Source organism: Hyla sarda, chromosome 6 (assembly GCF_029499605.1).
Source record: "Hyla sarda isolate aHylSar1 chromosome 6, aHylSar1.hap1, whole genome shotgun sequence".
Taxonomy (NCBI): domain Eukaryota; kingdom Metazoa; phylum Chordata; class Amphibia; order Anura; family Hylidae; genus Hyla; species Hyla sarda.
In genome coordinates, this window is record NC_079194.1 from 282,592,265 (window position 1) to 282,607,286 (window position 15,022).

The following is a 15,022-nucleotide window of genomic DNA, read 5'->3' on the forward strand; positions in this document are numbered from 1 at the left end:
GCCGTTTGCCAACACCAAATTTATTCACAGGACTGCTGCTGTCAGAAAACAAACAAGGTGAAGACTAAAGATAGCTCACGGAATGATAAGGTTGGGAAGGAACCCTAAGTGAGGATCATACCCCTAGACCAATGAGTTGACACAGCGTTTCCACTGAAGACAGCATTGGCAGATTTTCACTTCTACAATGCTCAGAGTTGAATTCAGGTAACCAAAAAGTAAAGTCTTCTCCGAAAACACCACTGTCCGTGATTTAAAGCAAACTGCTCTGGTAAACAGCAGATTAATCCGATTTATGAGAGGTGAGGGCGGCAAATGAAGGTGGTGACAGGGCTCATCAGGGATTCGAACCCGGGGCCTCTCGCACCCTAAGCGAGAATCATTCCTCTAGACCAACGAGCCAGAATTCTGCCATACTCCTGAGGCGTGTCAGGTACTTTTGTCTTGGCAGATTTGCAAAAAATCCATTGGGTGGAGGCTTACTAGGGGCATGTTGACAAGAGGTGAGAAAAAGGAGAAAGGTCACTCCTCAGGAAAAACCAGGGCTCGTCCGGGATTTGAACCCGGGACCTCTCGCACCCAAAGCGAGAATCATACCCCTAGACCAACGAGCCAGAGGTGGCAGCTGCTGGTTTCCTTCCTATGCTGACTTTGACCTCTCAAAGTATGCTGCCATGTGGAGAGCTTGCTTGGCACCTACAGAGGCAAATATCAATCTCTAATGGATCATCTGCATAAAAGTCCATTCAGAATGATAGACAATTAAAATAAAAGAAAGACACTTTGCAAGCATTACATGTATTGCATAAGCCAGTGAGGGGTTGGACACTGGTGCCAGAAAACACACAAGGAGAAGACTACATGCTACTCATGGAACTGGATGAGCAGGAATGCTCTCAAAAGGTGGGCTCGTCCGGGATTTGAACCCGGGACCTCTCGCACCCTAAGCGAGAATCATACCACTAGAACAACAAGCCAAGCTGAGACAGCTTCAAAAGGCAGTGTGCCAACACCAACGAGCCAAGCTGAGACAGCGTCGAACGGCCGTTTGTCAACACCAAATTTATTCACACACAGGACTGAGAAGGACAGAAGTTCCACACCGCTGTTGTCAGAAAACAAACAAGGAGAAGACTAAAGATAGCTCACGGAATGATAAGGTTGGGAAGGAACCCTAAGTGAGGATCATACCCCTAGACCAATGAGTCGACACAGCGTTTCCACTGAAGACAGCATTGGCAGGTTTTCACTTCTACAATGCTCAGAGTTGAATTAAGGTAACCAAAAAGTAAAGTCTTCTCCGAAAACACCTCTGTCCGTGATTTAAAGCAAACCGCTCTGGTAAACAGCAGATTAAACCGATTTATGAGAGGTGAGGGCGGCAAATGAAGGTGGTGACAAGGCTCATCAGGGATTCGAACCCGGGGCCTCTCGCACCCTAAGCGAGAATCATTCCTCTAGACCAACGAGCCAGAATTCTGCCATACTCCTGAGGCGTGTCAGGTACTTTTGTCTTGGCAGATTTGCAAAAAATCCATTGGGTGGAGGCTTACTATGGGCATGTTGACAAGTGGTGAGAAAAAGGAGAAAGGTCACTCCTCAGGAAAAACCAGGGCTCGTCCGGGATTTGAACCCAGGACCTCTCGCACCCAAAGCGAGAATCATACCCCTAGACCAACGAGCCAGAGGTGGCAGCTGCTGGTTTCCTTCCTATGCTGACTTTGACCTCTCAAAGTATGCTGCCATGTGGAGAGCTTGCTTGGCACCTACAGAGGCAAATATCAATCTCTAATGGATCATCTGCATAAAAGTCCATTCAGAATGATAGACAATTAAAATAAAAGAAAGGCACTTTGCAAGCATTACATGTATTGCATAAGCCAGTGAGGGGTTGGACACTGGTGCCAGAAAACACACAAGGAGAAGACTACATGCTACTCATGGAACTGGATGAGCAGGAATGCTCTCAAAAGGTGGGCTCGTCCGGGATTTGAACCCGGGACCTCTCGCACCCTAAGCGAGAATATTACCCCTAGACCAACGAGCCGAGCTGAGACAGCACCAAAAGGACGTTTGCCAACACCAACGAGCCAAGCTGAGACAACGTCGAAAGGCCGTTTGCCAACACCAAATTTATTCACAGGACTGCTGCTGTCAGAAAACAAACAAGGAGAAGACTAAAGATAGCACACGGAATGATAAGGTTGGGAAGGAACCCTAAGTGAGGATCATACCCCTAGACCAATGAGTCGACACAGCGTTTCCACTGAAGACAGCATTGGCAGGTTTTCACTTCTACAATGCTCAGAGTTGAATTAAGGTAACCAAAAAGTAAAGTCTTCTCCGAAAACACCTCTGTCCGTGATTTAAAGCAAACCGCTCTGGTAAACAGCAGATGAAACCGATTTATGAGAGGTGAGGGCGGCAAATGAAGGTGGTGACAGGGCTCGTCCGGGATTCGAACCCGGGGCCTCTCGCACCCGAAGCGAGAATCATACCTCTAGACCAACGAGCCAGAATTCTGCCATACTCCTGAGGCGTGTCAGGTACTTTTGCCTTTTCAGATTTGCAAAAATCCTTTGGGTGGAGGCTTACTATGGGCATGTTGACAAGAGGTGAGAAAAAGGAGAAAGGTCACTCCTCAGGAAAAGCTAGGGCTCGTTCGGGATTTGAACCCGAGACCTCTCGCACCCAAAGCGAGAATCATACCCCTAGACCAACGAGCCAGAGGTGGCAGCTGCTGGTTTCCTTCCTATGCTGACTTTGACCTCTCAAAGTATGCTGCCATGTGGGGAGCTTGCTTGGCACCTACAGAGGCAAATATCAATCTCTAATGTATCATCTGCATAAAAGTCCATTCAGAATAATAGACAATTAAAATAAAAGAAAGGCACTTTGCAAGCATTACATGTATTGCATAAGCCAGTGAGGGGTTGGACACTGGTGCCAGAAAACACACAAGGAGAAGACTACATGCTACTCATGGAACTGGATGAGCAGGAATGCTCTCAAAAGGTGGGCTCGTCCGGGATTTGAACCCGGGACCTCTCGCACCCTAAGCGAGAATCATACCCCTAGACCAACGAGCCAAGCTGAGACAGCTTCAAAAGGCCGTTTGCCAACACCAACGAGCCAAGCTGAGACAGCGTCGAATGGCCGTTTGTCAACACCAAATTTATTCACACACAGGACTGAGAAGGACAGAAGTTCCACACCGCTGTTGTCAGAAAACAAACAAGGAGAAGACTAAAGATAGCTCACGGAATGATAAGGTTGGGAAGGAACCCTAAGTGAGGATCATACCCCTAGACCAATGAGTCGACACAGCGTTTCCACTGAAGACAGCATTGGCAGGTTTTCACTTCTACAATGCTCAGAGTTGAATTAAGGTAACCAAAAAGTAAAGTCTTCTCCGAAAACACCACTGTCCGTGATTTAAAGCAAACCGCTCTGGTAAACAGCAGATTAAACCGATTTATGAGAGGTGAGGGCGGCAAATGAAGGTGGTGACAGGGCTCATCAGGGATTCGAACCCGGGGCCTCTCGCACCCTAAGCGAGAATCATTCCTCTAGACCAACGAGCCAGATTTCTGCCATACTCCTGAGGCGTGTCAGGTACTTTTGTCTTGGCAGATTTGCAAAAAATCCATTGGGTGGAGGCTTACTATGGGCATGTTGACAAGAGGTGAGAAAAAGGAGAAAGGTCACTCCTCAGGAAAAACCAGGGCTCGTCCGGGATTTGAACCCGGGACCTCTCGCACCCAAAGCGAGAATCATACCCCTAGCCCAACGAGCCAGAGGTGGCAGCTGCTGGTTTCCTTCCTATGCTGACTTTGACCTCTCAAAGTATGCTGCCATGTGGAGAGCTTGCTTGGCACCTACAGAGGCAAATATCAATCTCTAAGGGTTCATCTGCATAAAAGTCCATTCAGAATGATAGACAATTAAAATAAAAGATAGGCACTTTGCAAGCATTACATGTATTGCATAAGCCAGTGAGGGGTTGGACACTGGTGCCAGAAAACACACAAGGAGAAGACTACATGCTACTCATGGAACTGGATGAGCAGGAATGCTCTCAAAAGGTGGGCTCGTCCGGGATTTGAACCCAAGACCTCTCGCACCCTAAGCGAGAATCATACCCCTAGACCAACGAGCCAAGCTGAAACAGCACCAAAAGGACGTTTGCCAACACCAACGAGCCAAGCTGAGACAACGTCGAAAGGCCGTTTGCCAACACCAAATTTATTCACAGGACTGCTGCTGTCAGAAAACAAACAAGGAGAAGACTAAAGATAGCTCACGGAATGATAAGGATGGGAAGGAACCCTAAGTGAGGATCATACCCCTAGACCAATGAGTCGACACAGCGTTTCCACTGAAGACAGCATTGGCAGGTTTTCACTTCTACAATGCTCAGAGTTGAATTAAGGTAACCAAAAAGTAAATCTTCTCCGAAAACACCTCTGTCCGTGATTTAAAGCAAACCGCTCTGGTAAATAGCAGATGAAACCAATTTATGAGAGGTGAGGGCGGCAAATGAAGGCGGTGACAGGGCTCGTCCGGGATTCAAACCCGGGGCCTCTCGCACCCTAAGCGAGAATCATACCCCTAGACCAACGAGCCGAGCTGAGACAGCACCAAAAGGACGTTTGCCAACACCAACGAGCCAAGCTGAGACAGCGTCGAATGGCCGTTTGTCAACACCAAATTTATTCACACACAGGACTGAGAAGGACAGAAGTTCCACACCGCTGTTGTCAGAAAACAAACAAGGAGAAGACTAAAGATAGCTCACGGAATGATAAGGTTGGGAAGGAACCCTAAGTGAGGATCATACCCCTAGACCAATGAGTCGACACAGCGTTTCCACTGAAGACAGCATTGGCAGGTTTTCACTTCTACAATGCTCAGAGTTGAATTAAGGTAACCAAAAAGTAAAGTCTTCTCCGAAAACACCTCTGTCCGTGATTTAAAGCAAACCGCTCTGGTAAACAGCAGATGAAACCGATTTATGAGAGGTGAGGGCGGCAAATGAAGGCGGTGACAGGGCTCGTCCGGGATTCGAACCCGGGGCCTCTCGCACCCGAAGCGAGAATCATACCTCTAGACCAACGAGCCAGAATTCTGCCATACTCCTGAGGCGTGTCAGGTACTTTTGCCTTGGCAGATTTGCAAAAATCCATTGGGTGGAGGCTTACTATGGGCATGTTGACAAGAGGTGAGAAAAAGGAGAAAGGTCACTCCTCAGGAAAAGCTAGGGCTCGTTCGGGATTTGAACCCGAGACCTCTCGCACCCAAAGCGAGAATAATACCCCTAGACCAACGAGCCAGAGGTGGCAGCTGCTGGTTTCCTTCCTATGCTGACTTTGACCTCTCAAAGTATGCTGCCATGTGGGGAGCTTGCTTGGCACCTACAGAGGCAAATATCAATCTCTAATGGATCATCTGCATAAAAGTCCATTCAGAATGATAGACAATTAAAATAAAAGAAAGGCGCTTTGCAGTAATTACATGTATTGCATAAGCCAGTGAGGGGTTGAACACTGGTGCCAGAAAACACACAAGGAGAAGACTACATGCTACTCATGGAACTGGATGAGCAGGAATGCTCTCAAAAGGTGGGCTCGTCCGGGATTTGAACGCGGAACCTCTCGCACCCTAAGCGAGAATCATACCCCTAGACCAACGAGCCAAGCTGAGACAGCTTCAAAAGGCCGTTTGCCAACACCAACGAGCCAAGCTGAGACAGCGTCGAATGGCCGTTTGTCAACACCAAATTTATTCACACACAGGACTGAGAAGGACAGAAGTTCCACATCGCTGTTGTCAGAAAACAAACAAGGAGAAGACTAAAGATAGCTCACGGAATGATAAGGTTGGGAAGGAACCCTAAGTGAGGATCATACCCCTAGACCAATGAGTCGACACAGCGTTTCCACTGAAGACAGCATTGGCAGGTTTTCACTTCTACAATGCTCAGAGTTGAATTAAGGTAACCAAAAAGTAAAGTCTTCTCCGGAAACACCTCTGTCCGTGACTTAAAGCAAACCGCTCTGGAAAAGAGCAGATGAAACCGATTTATGAGAGGTGAGGGCGGTAAATGAAGGTGGTGACAGGGCTCGTCCGGGGCCTCTCGCACCCGAAGCGAGAATCATACCACTAGACCAACGAGCCAGAATTCTGCCATACTCCTGAGGCGTGTCAGGTACTTTTGTCTTGGCAGACACTGGTGCCAGAAAACACACAAGTAGAAGACTACATGCTACTCAAGGAACTGGATGAGCAGGAATGCTCTCAAAAGGTGGGCTCGTCCGGGATTTGAACCCGGGACCTCTCGCACCCTATGCGAGAATCATACCCCTAGACCAACGAGCCAAGCTGAGACAACACCAAAAGGACGTTTGCCAACACCAACGAGCCAAGCTGAGACAACGTCGAAAGGCCGTTTGCCAACACCAAATTTATTCACAGGACTGCTGCTGTCAGAAAACAAACAAGGAGAAGACTAAAGATAGCTCACGGAATGATAAGGTTGGGAAGGAACCCTAAGTGAGGATCATACCCCTAGACCAATGAGTCGACACAGCGTTTCCACTGAAGACAGCATTGGCAGGTTTTCACTTCTACAATGCTCAGAGTTGAATTAAGGTAACCAAAAAGTAAAGTCTTCTCCGAAAACACCTCTGTCCGTGATTTAAAGCAAACCGCTCTGGTAAACAGCAGATGAAACCGATTTATGAGAGGTGAGGGCGGCAAATGAAGGTGGTGACAGGGCTCGTCCGGTATTCGAACCCGGGGCCTCTCGCACCCGAAGCGAGAATCATACCTCTAGACCAACGAGCCAGAATTCTGCCATACGCCTGAGGCGTGTTAGGTACTTTTGTCTTGGCAGATTTGCAAAAAATCCATGGGGTGGAGGCTTACTATGGGCATGTTGACAAGAGGTGAGAAAAAGGAGAAAGGTCACTCCTCAGGAAAAGCCAGGGCTCGTCCGGGATTTGAACCCGGGACCTCTCGCACCCAAAGCGAGAATCATACCCCTAGACCAACGAGCCAGAGGTGGCAGCTGCTGGTTTCCTTCCTATGACGACTTTGACCTCTCAAAGTATGCTGCCATGTGGAGAGCTTGCTTGGCACCTACAGAGGCAAATATCAATCTCTAATGGATCATCTGCATAAAAGTCCATTCAGAATGATAGACAATTAAAATAAAAGAAAGGCACTTTGCAAGCATTACATGTATTGCATAAGCCAGTGAGGGGTTGGACACTGGTGCCAGAAAACACACAAGGAGAAGACTACATGCTACTCATGGAACTGGATGAGCAGGAATGCTCTCAAAAGGTGGGCTCGTCCGGGATTTGAACCCGGGACCTCTCGCGAGAATCATACCCCTAGACCAACAAGCCAAGCTGAGACAGCTTCAAAAGGCCGTTTGCCAACACCAACGAGCCAAGCTGAGACAGCGTCGAATGGCCGTTTGTCAACACCAAATTTATTCACACACAGGACTGAGAAGGACAGAAGTTCCACACCGCTGTTGTCAGAAAACAAACAAGGAGAAGACTAAAGATAGCTCACGGAATGATAAGGTTGGGAAGGAACCCTAAGTGAGGATCATACCCCTAGACCAATGAGTCGACACAGCGTTTCCACTGAAGACAGCATTGGCAGGTTTTCACTTCTACAATGCTCAGAGTTGAATTAAGGTAACCAAAAAGTAAAGTCATCTCCGAAAACACCTCTGTCCGTGATTTAAAGCAAACCGCTCTGGTAAACAGCAGATTAAACCGATTTATGAGAGGTGAGGGCGGCAAATGAAGGTGGTGACAGGGCTCATCAGGGATTCGAACCCGGGGCCTCTCGCATTCTAAGCGAGAATCATTCCTCTAGACCAACGAGCCAGAATTCTGCCATACTCCTGAGGCGTGTCAGGTACTTTTGTCTTGGCAGATTTGCAAAAAATCCATTGGGTGGAGGCTTACTATGGGCATGTTGACAAGAGGTGAGAAAAAGGAGAAAGGTCACTCCTCAGGAAAAGCTAGGGCTCGTTCGGGATTTGAACCCGAGACCTCTCGCACCCAAAGCGAGAATCATACCCCTAGACCAACGAGCCAGAGGTGGCAGCTGCAGGTTTCCTTCCTATGACGACTTTGACCTCTCAAAGTATGCTGCCATGTGGAGAGCTTGCTTGGCACCTACAGAGGCAAATATCAATCTCTAATGGATCATCTGCATAAAAGTCCATTCAGAATGATAGACAATTAAAATAAAAGAAAGGCACATTGCAAGCATTACATGTATTGCATAAGCCAGTGAGGGGTTGGACACTGGTGCCAGAAAACACACAAGGAGAAGACTACATGCTACTCATGGAACTGGATGAGCAGGAATGCTCTCAAAAGGTGGGCTCGTCCGGGATTTGAACCCGGGACCTCTCGCACCCTAAGCGAGAATCATTCCCCTAGACCAACGAGCCAAGCTGAGACAGCTTCAAAAGGCCGTTTGCCAACACCAACGAGCCAAGCTGAGACAGCGTCGAATGGCCGTTTGTCAACACCAAATTTATTCACACACAGGACTGAGAAGGACAGAAGTTCCACACCGCTGTTGTCAGAAAACAAACAAGGAGAAGACTAAAGATAGCTCACGGAATGATAAGGTTGGGAAGGAACCCTAAGTGAGGATCATACCCCTAGACCAATGAGTCGACATAGCGTTTCCACTGAAGACAGCATTGGCAGGTTTTCACTTCTACAATGCTCAGAGTTGAATTAAGGTAACCAAAAAGTAAAGTCTTCTCCGAAAACACCTCTGTCCGTGATTTAAAGAAAACCGCTCTGGTAAACAGCAGATGAAACCGATTTATGAGAGGTGCGGGCGGCAAATGAAGGTGGTGACAGGGCTCATCAGGGATTCGAACCCGGGGCCTCTCGCACCCTAAGCGAGAATCATTCCTCTAGACCAACGAGCCAGAATTCTGCCATACTCCTGAGGCGTGTCAGGTACTTTTGTCTTGGCAGATTTGCAAAAAATCCATTGGGTGGAGGCTTACTATGGGCATGTTGACAAGAGGTGAGAAAAAGGAGAAAGGTCACTCCTCAGGAAAAACCAGGGCTCGTCCGGGATTTGAACCCGGGACCTCTCGCACCCAAAGCGAGAATCATACCCCTAGACCAACGAGCCAGAGGTGGCAGCTGCTGGTTTCCTTCCTATGCTGACTTTGACCTCTCAAAGTATGCTGCCATGTGGGGAGCTTGCTTGGCACCTACAGAGGCAAATATCAATCTCTAATGGATCATCTGCATAAAAGTCCATTCAGAATGATAGACAATTAAAATAAAAGAAAGGCACTTTGCAAGCATTACATGTATTGCATAAGCCAGTGAGGGGTTGGACACTGGTGCCAGAAAACACACAAGGAGAAGACTACATGCTACTCATGGAACTGGATGAGCAGGAATGCTCTCAAAAGGTGGGCTCGTCCGGGATTTGAACCCGGGTCCTCTCGCACCCTAAGCGAGAATCATACCCCTAGACCAACGAGCCGAGCTGAGACAGCACCAAAAGGACGTTTGCCAACACCAACGAGCCAAGCTGAGACAACGTCGAAAGGCCGTTTGCCAACACCAAATTTATTCACAGGACTGCTGCTGTCAGAAAACAAACAAGGAGAAGACTAAAGATAGCTCACGGAATGATAAGGTTGGGAAGGAACCCTAAGTGAGGATCATACCCCTAGACCAATGAGTCGACACAGCGTTTCCACTGAAGACAGCATTGGCAGGTTTTCACTTCTACAATGCTCAGAGTTGAATTAAGGTAACCAAAAAGTAAAGTCTTCTCCGAAAACACCTCTGTCCGTGATTTAAAGCAAACCGCTCTGGTAAACAGCAGATGAAACCGATTTATGAGAGGTGAGGGCGGCAAATGAAGGCGGTGACAGGGCTCGTCCGGGATTCGAACCCGGGGCCTCTCGCACCCGAAGCGAGAATCATACCTCTAGACCAACGAGCCAGAATTCTGCCATACTCCTGAGGCGTGTCAGGTACTTTTGCCTTGGCAGATTTGCAAAAATCCATTGGGTGGAGGCTTACTATGGGCATGTTGACAAGAGGTGAGAAAAAGGAGAAAGGTCACTCCTCAGGAAAAGCTAGGGCTCGTTCGGGATTTGAACCCGAGACCTCTCGCACCCAAAGCGAGAATCATACCCCTAGACCAACGAGCCAGAGGTGGCAGCTGCTGGTTTCCTTCCTATGCTGACTTTGACCTCTCAAAGTATGCTGCCATGTGGGGAGCTTGCTTGGCACCTACAGAGGCAAATATCAATCTCTAATGGATCATCTGCATAAAAGTCCATTCAGAATGATAGACAATTAAAATAAAAGAAAGGCGCTTTGCAGTAATTACATGTATTGCATAAGCCAGTGAGGGGTTGAACACTGGTGCCAGAAAACACACAAGGAGAAGACTACATGCTACTCATGGAACTGGATGAGCAGGAATGCTCTCAAAAGGTGGGCTCGTCCGGGATTTGAACCCGGAACCTCTCGCACCCTAAGCGAGAATCATACCCCTAGACCAACGAGCCAAGCTGAGACAGCTTCAAAAGGCCGTTTGCCAACACCAACGAGCCAAGCTGAGACAGCGTCGAATGGCCGTTTGTCAACACCAAATTTATTCACACACAGGACTGAGAAGGACAGAAGTTCCACACCGCTGTTGTCAGAAAACAAACAAGGAGAAGACTAAAGATAGCTCACGGAATGATAAGGTTGGGAAGGAACCCTAAGTGAGGATCATACCCCTAGACCAATGAGTCGACACAGCGTTTCCACTGAAGACAGCATTGGCAGGTTTTCACTTCTACAATGCTCAGAGTTGAATTAAGGTAACCAAAAAGTAAAGTCTTCTCCGGAAACACCTCTGTCCGTGACTTAAAGCAAACCGCTCTGGAAAAGAGCAGATGAAACCGATTTATGAGAGGTGAGGGCGGTAAATGAAGGTGGTGACAGGGCTCGTCCGGAATTCGAACCCGGGGCCTCTCGCACCCGAAGCGAGAATCATACCACTAGACCAACGAGCCAGAATTCTGCCTGAGGCGTGTCAGGTACTTTTGTCTTGGCAGACACTGGTGCCAGAAAACACACAAGTAGAAGACTACATGCTACTCATGGAACTGGATGAGCAGGAATGCTCTCAAAAGGTGGGCTCGTCCGGGATTTGAACCCGGGACCTCTCGCACCCTAAGCGAGAATCATACCCCTAGACCAACGAGCCAAGCTGAGACAACACCAAAAGGACGTTTGCCAACACCAACGAGCCAAGCTGAGACAACGTCGAAAGGCCGTTTGCCAACACCAAATTTATTCACAGGACTGCTGCTGTCAGAAAACAAACAAGGAGAAGACTAAAGATAGCTCACGGAATGATAAGGTTGGGAAGGAACCCTAAGTGAGGATCATACCCCTAGACCAATGAGTCGACATAGCGTTTCCACTGAAGACAGCATTGGCAGGTTTTCACTTCTACAATGCTCAGAGTTGAATTAAGGTAACCAAAAAGTAAAGTCTTCTCCGAAAACCCCTCTGTCCGTGATTTAAAGCAAACCGCTCTGGTAAACAGCAGATGAAACCGATTTATGAGAGGTGCGGGCGGCAAATGAAGGTGGTGACAGGGCTCATCAGGGATTCGAACCCGGGGCCTCTCGCACCCTAAGCGAGAATCATTCCTCTAGACCAACGAGCCAGAATTCTGCCATACTCCTGAGGCGTGTCAGGTACTTTTGTCTTGGCAGATTTGCAAAAAATCCATTGGGTGGAGGCTTACTATGGGCATGTTGACAAGAGGTGAGAAAAAGGAGAAAGGTCACTCCTCAGGAAAAACCAGGGCTCGTCCGGGATTTGAACCCGGGACCTCTCGCACCCAAAGCGAGAATCATACCCCTAGACCAACGAGCCAGAGGTGGCAGCTGCTGGTTTCCTTCCTATGCTGACTTTGACCTCTCAAAGTATGCTGCCATGTGGGGAGCTTGCTTGGCACCTACAGAGGCAAATATCAATCTCTAATGGATCATCTGCATAAAAGTCCATTCAGAATGATAGACAATTAAAATAAAAGAAAGGCACTTTGCAAGCATTACATGTATTGCATAAGCCAGTGAGGGGTTGGACACTGGTGCCAGAAAACACACAAGGAGAAGACTACATGCTACTCATGGAACTGGATGAGCAGGAATGCTCTCAAAAGGTGGGCTCGTCCGGGATTTGAACCCGGGTCCTCTCGCACCCTAAGCGAGAATCATACCCCTAGACCAACGAGCCGAGCTGAGACAGCACCAAAAGGACGTTTGCCAACACCAACGAGCCAAGCTGAGACAACGTCAAAAGGCCGTTTGCCAACACCAAATTTATTCACAGGACTGCTGCTGTCAGAAAACAAACAAGGAGAAGACTAAAGATAGCTCACGGAATGATAAGGTTGGGAAGGAACCCTAAGTGAGGATCATACCCCTAGACCAATGAGTCGACACAGCGTTTCCACTGAAGACAGCATTGGCAGGTTTTCACTTCTACAATGCTCAGAGTTGAATTAAGGTAACCAAAAAGTAAAGTCTTCTCCGAAAACACCACTGTCCGTGATTTAAAGCAAACTGCTCTAGTAAACAGCAGATTAAACCGATTTATGAGAGGTGAGGGCGGCAAATGAAGGTGGTGACAGGGCTCGTCCGGGATTCGAACCCGGGGCCTCTCGCACCCGAAGCGAGAATCATACCTCTAGACCAACGAGCCAGAATTCTGCCATACTCCTGAGGCGTGTCAGGTACTTTTGCCTTGGCAGATTTGCAAAAATCCTTTGGGTGGAGGCTTACTATGGGCATGTTGACAAGAGGTGAGAAAAAGGAGAAAGGTCACTCCTCAGGAAAAGCTAGGGCTCGTTCGGGATTTGAACCCGAGACCTCTCGCACCCAAAGCGAGAATCATACCCCTAGACCAACGAGCCAGAGGTGGCAGCTGCTGGTTTCCTTCCTATGCTGACTTTGACCTCTCAAAGTATGCTGCCATGTGGGGAGCTTGCTTGGCACCTACAGAGGCAAATATCAATCTCTAATGGATCATCTGCATAAAAGTCCATTCAGAATAATAGACAATTAAAATAAAAGAAAGGCACTTTGCAAGCATTACATGTATTGCATAAGCCAGTGAGGGGTTGGACACTGGTGCCAGAAAACACACAAGGAGAAGACTACATGCTACTCATGGAACTGGATGAGCAGGAATGCTCTCAAAAGGTGGGCTCGTCCGGGATTTGAACCCGGGACCTCTCGCACCCTAAGCGAGAATCATACCCCTAGACCAACGAGCCAAGCTGAGACAGCTTCAAAAGGCCGTTTGCCAACACCAACGAGCCAAGCTGAGACAGCGTCGAATGGCCGTTTGTCAACACCAAATTTATTCACACACAGGACTGAGAAGGACAGAAGTTCCACACCGCTGTTGTCAGAAAACAAACAAGGAGAAGACTAAAGATAGCTCACGGAATGATAAGGTTGGGAAGGAACCCTAAGTGAGGATCATACCCCTAGACCAATGAGTCGACACAGCGTTTCCACTGAAGACAGCATTGGCAGGTTTTCACTTCTACAATGCTCAGAGTTGAATTAAGGTAACCAAAAAGTAAAGTCTTCTCCGGAAACACCTCTGTCCGTGACTTAAAGCAAACCGCTCTGGAAAAGAGCAGATGAAACCGATTTATGAGAGGTGAGGGCGGTAAATGAAGGTGGTGACAGGGCTCGTCCGGAATTCGAACCCGGGGCCTCTCGCACCCGAAGCGAGAATCATACCACTAGACCAACGAGCCAGAATTCTGCCATACTCCTGAGGCGTGTCAGGTACTTTTGTCTTGGCAGACACTGGTGCCAGAAAACACACAAGTAGAAGACTACATGCTACTCATGGAACTGGATGAGCAGGAATGCTCTCAAAAGGTGGGCTCGTCCGGGATTTGAACCCGGGACCTCTCGCACCCTAAGCGAGAATCATACCCCTAGACCAACGAGCCAAGCTGAGACAACACCAAAAGGACGTTTGCCAACACCAACGAGCCAAGCTGAGACAACGTCGAAAGGCCGTTTGCCAACACCAAATTTATTCACAGGACTGCTGCTGTCAGAAAACAAACAAGGAGAAGACTAAAGATAGCTCACGGAATGATAAGGTTGGGAAGGAACCCTAAGTGAGGATCATACCCCTAGACCAATGAGTCGACATAGCGTTTCCACTGAAGACAGCATTGGCAGGTTTTCACTTCTACAATGCTCAGAGTTGAATTAAGGTAACCAAAAAGTAAAGTCTTCTCCGAAAACCCCTCTGTCCGTGATTTAAAGCAAACCGCTCTGGTAAACAGCAGATGAAACCGATTTATGAGAGGTGCGGGCGGCAAATGAAGGTGGTGACAGGGCTCATCAGGGATTCGAACCCGGGGCCTCTCGCACCCTAAGCGAGAATCATTCCTCTAGACCAACGAGCCAGAATTCTGCCATACTCCTGAGGCGTGTCAGGTACTTTTGTCTTGGCAGATTTGCAAAAAATCCATTGGGTGGAGGCTTACTATGGGCATGTTGACAAGAGGTGAGAAAAAGGAGAAAGGTCACTCCTCAGGAAAAACCAGGGCTCGTCCGGGATTTGAACCCGGGACCTCTCGCACCCAAAGCGAGAATCATACCCCTAGACCAACGAGCCAGAGGTGGCAGCTGCTGGTTTCCTTCCTATGCTGACTTTGACCTCTCAAAGTATGCTGCCATGTGGGGAGCTTGCTTGGCACCTACAGAGGCAAATATCAATCTCTAATGGATCATCTGCATAAAAGTCCATTCAGAATGATAGACAATTAAAATAAAAGAAAGGCACTTTGCAAGCATTACATGTATTGCATAAGCCAGTGAGGGGTTGGACACTGGTGCCAGAAAACACACAAGGAGAAGACTACATGCTACTCATGGAACTGGATGAGCAGGAAT

At 48.2% G+C, this 15,022-nt stretch overlaps 39 non-coding genes across 39 annotated transcripts; all 39 read right to left on the reverse strand.

Annotated features, from left to right (window-relative positions):
* Positions 1–330: 330 nt before the first annotated feature.
* Positions 331–402, reverse strand: TRNAP-AGG (transfer RNA proline (anticodon AGG)). Its single transcript has one exon. It is a non-coding gene; the product is annotated as a tRNA-Pro (tRNA).
* Positions 403–542: 140 nt separating this feature from the next.
* TRNAP-UGG (transfer RNA proline (anticodon UGG)) lies at positions 543–614 on the reverse strand. The gene has a single exon. It is a non-coding gene; the product is annotated as a tRNA-Pro (tRNA).
* Positions 615–905: 291 nt separating this feature from the next.
* Positions 906–977, reverse strand: TRNAP-AGG (transfer RNA proline (anticodon AGG)). The gene has a single exon. It is a non-coding gene; the product is annotated as a tRNA-Pro (tRNA).
* A 423-nt stretch (positions 978–1,400) lies between these two features.
* On the reverse strand, positions 1,401–1,472 carry TRNAP-AGG (transfer RNA proline (anticodon AGG)). Its single transcript has one exon. It is a non-coding gene; the product is annotated as a tRNA-Pro (tRNA).
* A 140-nt stretch (positions 1,473–1,612) lies between these two features.
* TRNAP-UGG (transfer RNA proline (anticodon UGG)) lies at positions 1,613–1,684 on the reverse strand. The gene has a single exon. It is a non-coding gene; the product is annotated as a tRNA-Pro (tRNA).
* Positions 1,685–1,975: 291 nt separating this feature from the next.
* On the reverse strand, positions 1,976–2,047 carry TRNAP-AGG (transfer RNA proline (anticodon AGG)). Its single transcript has one exon. It is a non-coding gene; the product is annotated as a tRNA-Pro (tRNA).
* Positions 2,048–2,443: 396 nt separating this feature from the next.
* TRNAP-CGG (transfer RNA proline (anticodon CGG)) lies at positions 2,444–2,515 on the reverse strand. Its single transcript has one exon. It is a non-coding gene; the product is annotated as a tRNA-Pro (tRNA).
* A 139-nt stretch (positions 2,516–2,654) lies between these two features.
* TRNAP-UGG (transfer RNA proline (anticodon UGG)) lies at positions 2,655–2,726 on the reverse strand. Its single transcript has one exon. It is a non-coding gene; the product is annotated as a tRNA-Pro (tRNA).
* A 291-nt stretch (positions 2,727–3,017) lies between these two features.
* TRNAP-AGG (transfer RNA proline (anticodon AGG)) lies at positions 3,018–3,089 on the reverse strand. Its single transcript has one exon. It is a non-coding gene; the product is annotated as a tRNA-Pro (tRNA).
* Positions 3,090–3,512: 423 nt separating this feature from the next.
* Positions 3,513–3,584, reverse strand: TRNAP-AGG (transfer RNA proline (anticodon AGG)). Its single transcript has one exon. It is a non-coding gene; the product is annotated as a tRNA-Pro (tRNA).
* Positions 3,585–3,724: 140 nt separating this feature from the next.
* On the reverse strand, positions 3,725–3,796 carry TRNAP-UGG (transfer RNA proline (anticodon UGG)). The gene has a single exon. It is a non-coding gene; the product is annotated as a tRNA-Pro (tRNA).
* Positions 3,797–4,087: 291 nt separating this feature from the next.
* TRNAP-AGG (transfer RNA proline (anticodon AGG)) lies at positions 4,088–4,159 on the reverse strand. Its single transcript has one exon. It is a non-coding gene; the product is annotated as a tRNA-Pro (tRNA).
* Positions 4,160–4,554: 395 nt separating this feature from the next.
* Positions 4,555–4,626, reverse strand: TRNAP-AGG (transfer RNA proline (anticodon AGG)). The gene has a single exon. It is a non-coding gene; the product is annotated as a tRNA-Pro (tRNA).
* Positions 4,627–5,049: 423 nt separating this feature from the next.
* TRNAP-CGG (transfer RNA proline (anticodon CGG)) lies at positions 5,050–5,121 on the reverse strand. The gene has a single exon. It is a non-coding gene; the product is annotated as a tRNA-Pro (tRNA).
* Positions 5,122–5,260: 139 nt separating this feature from the next.
* Positions 5,261–5,332, reverse strand: TRNAP-UGG (transfer RNA proline (anticodon UGG)). Its single transcript has one exon. It is a non-coding gene; the product is annotated as a tRNA-Pro (tRNA).
* A 291-nt stretch (positions 5,333–5,623) lies between these two features.
* Positions 5,624–5,695, reverse strand: TRNAP-AGG (transfer RNA proline (anticodon AGG)). Its single transcript has one exon. It is a non-coding gene; the product is annotated as a tRNA-Pro (tRNA).
* A 611-nt stretch (positions 5,696–6,306) lies between these two features.
* Positions 6,307–6,378, reverse strand: TRNAP-AGG (transfer RNA proline (anticodon AGG)). The gene has a single exon. It is a non-coding gene; the product is annotated as a tRNA-Pro (tRNA).
* Positions 6,379–6,774: 396 nt separating this feature from the next.
* TRNAP-CGG (transfer RNA proline (anticodon CGG)) lies at positions 6,775–6,846 on the reverse strand. Its single transcript has one exon. It is a non-coding gene; the product is annotated as a tRNA-Pro (tRNA).
* A 140-nt stretch (positions 6,847–6,986) lies between these two features.
* On the reverse strand, positions 6,987–7,058 carry TRNAP-UGG (transfer RNA proline (anticodon UGG)). Its single transcript has one exon. It is a non-coding gene; the product is annotated as a tRNA-Pro (tRNA).
* A 989-nt stretch (positions 7,059–8,047) lies between these two features.
* TRNAP-UGG (transfer RNA proline (anticodon UGG)) lies at positions 8,048–8,119 on the reverse strand. The gene has a single exon. It is a non-coding gene; the product is annotated as a tRNA-Pro (tRNA).
* A 291-nt stretch (positions 8,120–8,410) lies between these two features.
* TRNAP-AGG (transfer RNA proline (anticodon AGG)) lies at positions 8,411–8,482 on the reverse strand. Its single transcript has one exon. It is a non-coding gene; the product is annotated as a tRNA-Pro (tRNA).
* Positions 8,483–8,905: 423 nt separating this feature from the next.
* TRNAP-AGG (transfer RNA proline (anticodon AGG)) lies at positions 8,906–8,977 on the reverse strand. Its single transcript has one exon. It is a non-coding gene; the product is annotated as a tRNA-Pro (tRNA).
* A 140-nt stretch (positions 8,978–9,117) lies between these two features.
* On the reverse strand, positions 9,118–9,189 carry TRNAP-UGG (transfer RNA proline (anticodon UGG)). Its single transcript has one exon. It is a non-coding gene; the product is annotated as a tRNA-Pro (tRNA).
* A 291-nt stretch (positions 9,190–9,480) lies between these two features.
* Positions 9,481–9,552, reverse strand: TRNAP-AGG (transfer RNA proline (anticodon AGG)). Its single transcript has one exon. It is a non-coding gene; the product is annotated as a tRNA-Pro (tRNA).
* A 396-nt stretch (positions 9,553–9,948) lies between these two features.
* On the reverse strand, positions 9,949–10,020 carry TRNAP-CGG (transfer RNA proline (anticodon CGG)). The gene has a single exon. It is a non-coding gene; the product is annotated as a tRNA-Pro (tRNA).
* A 139-nt stretch (positions 10,021–10,159) lies between these two features.
* On the reverse strand, positions 10,160–10,231 carry TRNAP-UGG (transfer RNA proline (anticodon UGG)). Its single transcript has one exon. It is a non-coding gene; the product is annotated as a tRNA-Pro (tRNA).
* A 291-nt stretch (positions 10,232–10,522) lies between these two features.
* TRNAP-AGG (transfer RNA proline (anticodon AGG)) lies at positions 10,523–10,594 on the reverse strand. Its single transcript has one exon. It is a non-coding gene; the product is annotated as a tRNA-Pro (tRNA).
* A 423-nt stretch (positions 10,595–11,017) lies between these two features.
* TRNAP-CGG (transfer RNA proline (anticodon CGG)) lies at positions 11,018–11,089 on the reverse strand. Its single transcript has one exon. It is a non-coding gene; the product is annotated as a tRNA-Pro (tRNA).
* A 122-nt stretch (positions 11,090–11,211) lies between these two features.
* Positions 11,212–11,283, reverse strand: TRNAP-AGG (transfer RNA proline (anticodon AGG)). Its single transcript has one exon. It is a non-coding gene; the product is annotated as a tRNA-Pro (tRNA).
* A 396-nt stretch (positions 11,284–11,679) lies between these two features.
* Positions 11,680–11,751, reverse strand: TRNAP-AGG (transfer RNA proline (anticodon AGG)). Its single transcript has one exon. It is a non-coding gene; the product is annotated as a tRNA-Pro (tRNA).
* Positions 11,752–11,891: 140 nt separating this feature from the next.
* TRNAP-UGG (transfer RNA proline (anticodon UGG)) lies at positions 11,892–11,963 on the reverse strand. Its single transcript has one exon. It is a non-coding gene; the product is annotated as a tRNA-Pro (tRNA).
* Positions 11,964–12,254: 291 nt separating this feature from the next.
* TRNAP-AGG (transfer RNA proline (anticodon AGG)) lies at positions 12,255–12,326 on the reverse strand. The gene has a single exon. It is a non-coding gene; the product is annotated as a tRNA-Pro (tRNA).
* Positions 12,327–12,722: 396 nt separating this feature from the next.
* Positions 12,723–12,794, reverse strand: TRNAP-CGG (transfer RNA proline (anticodon CGG)). The gene has a single exon. It is a non-coding gene; the product is annotated as a tRNA-Pro (tRNA).
* A 139-nt stretch (positions 12,795–12,933) lies between these two features.
* On the reverse strand, positions 12,934–13,005 carry TRNAP-UGG (transfer RNA proline (anticodon UGG)). Its single transcript has one exon. It is a non-coding gene; the product is annotated as a tRNA-Pro (tRNA).
* A 291-nt stretch (positions 13,006–13,296) lies between these two features.
* On the reverse strand, positions 13,297–13,368 carry TRNAP-AGG (transfer RNA proline (anticodon AGG)). Its single transcript has one exon. It is a non-coding gene; the product is annotated as a tRNA-Pro (tRNA).
* A 423-nt stretch (positions 13,369–13,791) lies between these two features.
* Positions 13,792–13,863, reverse strand: TRNAP-CGG (transfer RNA proline (anticodon CGG)). Its single transcript has one exon. It is a non-coding gene; the product is annotated as a tRNA-Pro (tRNA).
* Positions 13,864–13,992: 129 nt separating this feature from the next.
* On the reverse strand, positions 13,993–14,064 carry TRNAP-AGG (transfer RNA proline (anticodon AGG)). The gene has a single exon. It is a non-coding gene; the product is annotated as a tRNA-Pro (tRNA).
* Positions 14,065–14,460: 396 nt separating this feature from the next.
* On the reverse strand, positions 14,461–14,532 carry TRNAP-AGG (transfer RNA proline (anticodon AGG)). The gene has a single exon. It is a non-coding gene; the product is annotated as a tRNA-Pro (tRNA).
* Positions 14,533–14,672: 140 nt separating this feature from the next.
* On the reverse strand, positions 14,673–14,744 carry TRNAP-UGG (transfer RNA proline (anticodon UGG)). The gene has a single exon. It is a non-coding gene; the product is annotated as a tRNA-Pro (tRNA).
* Positions 14,745–15,022: the final 278 nt, after the last annotated feature.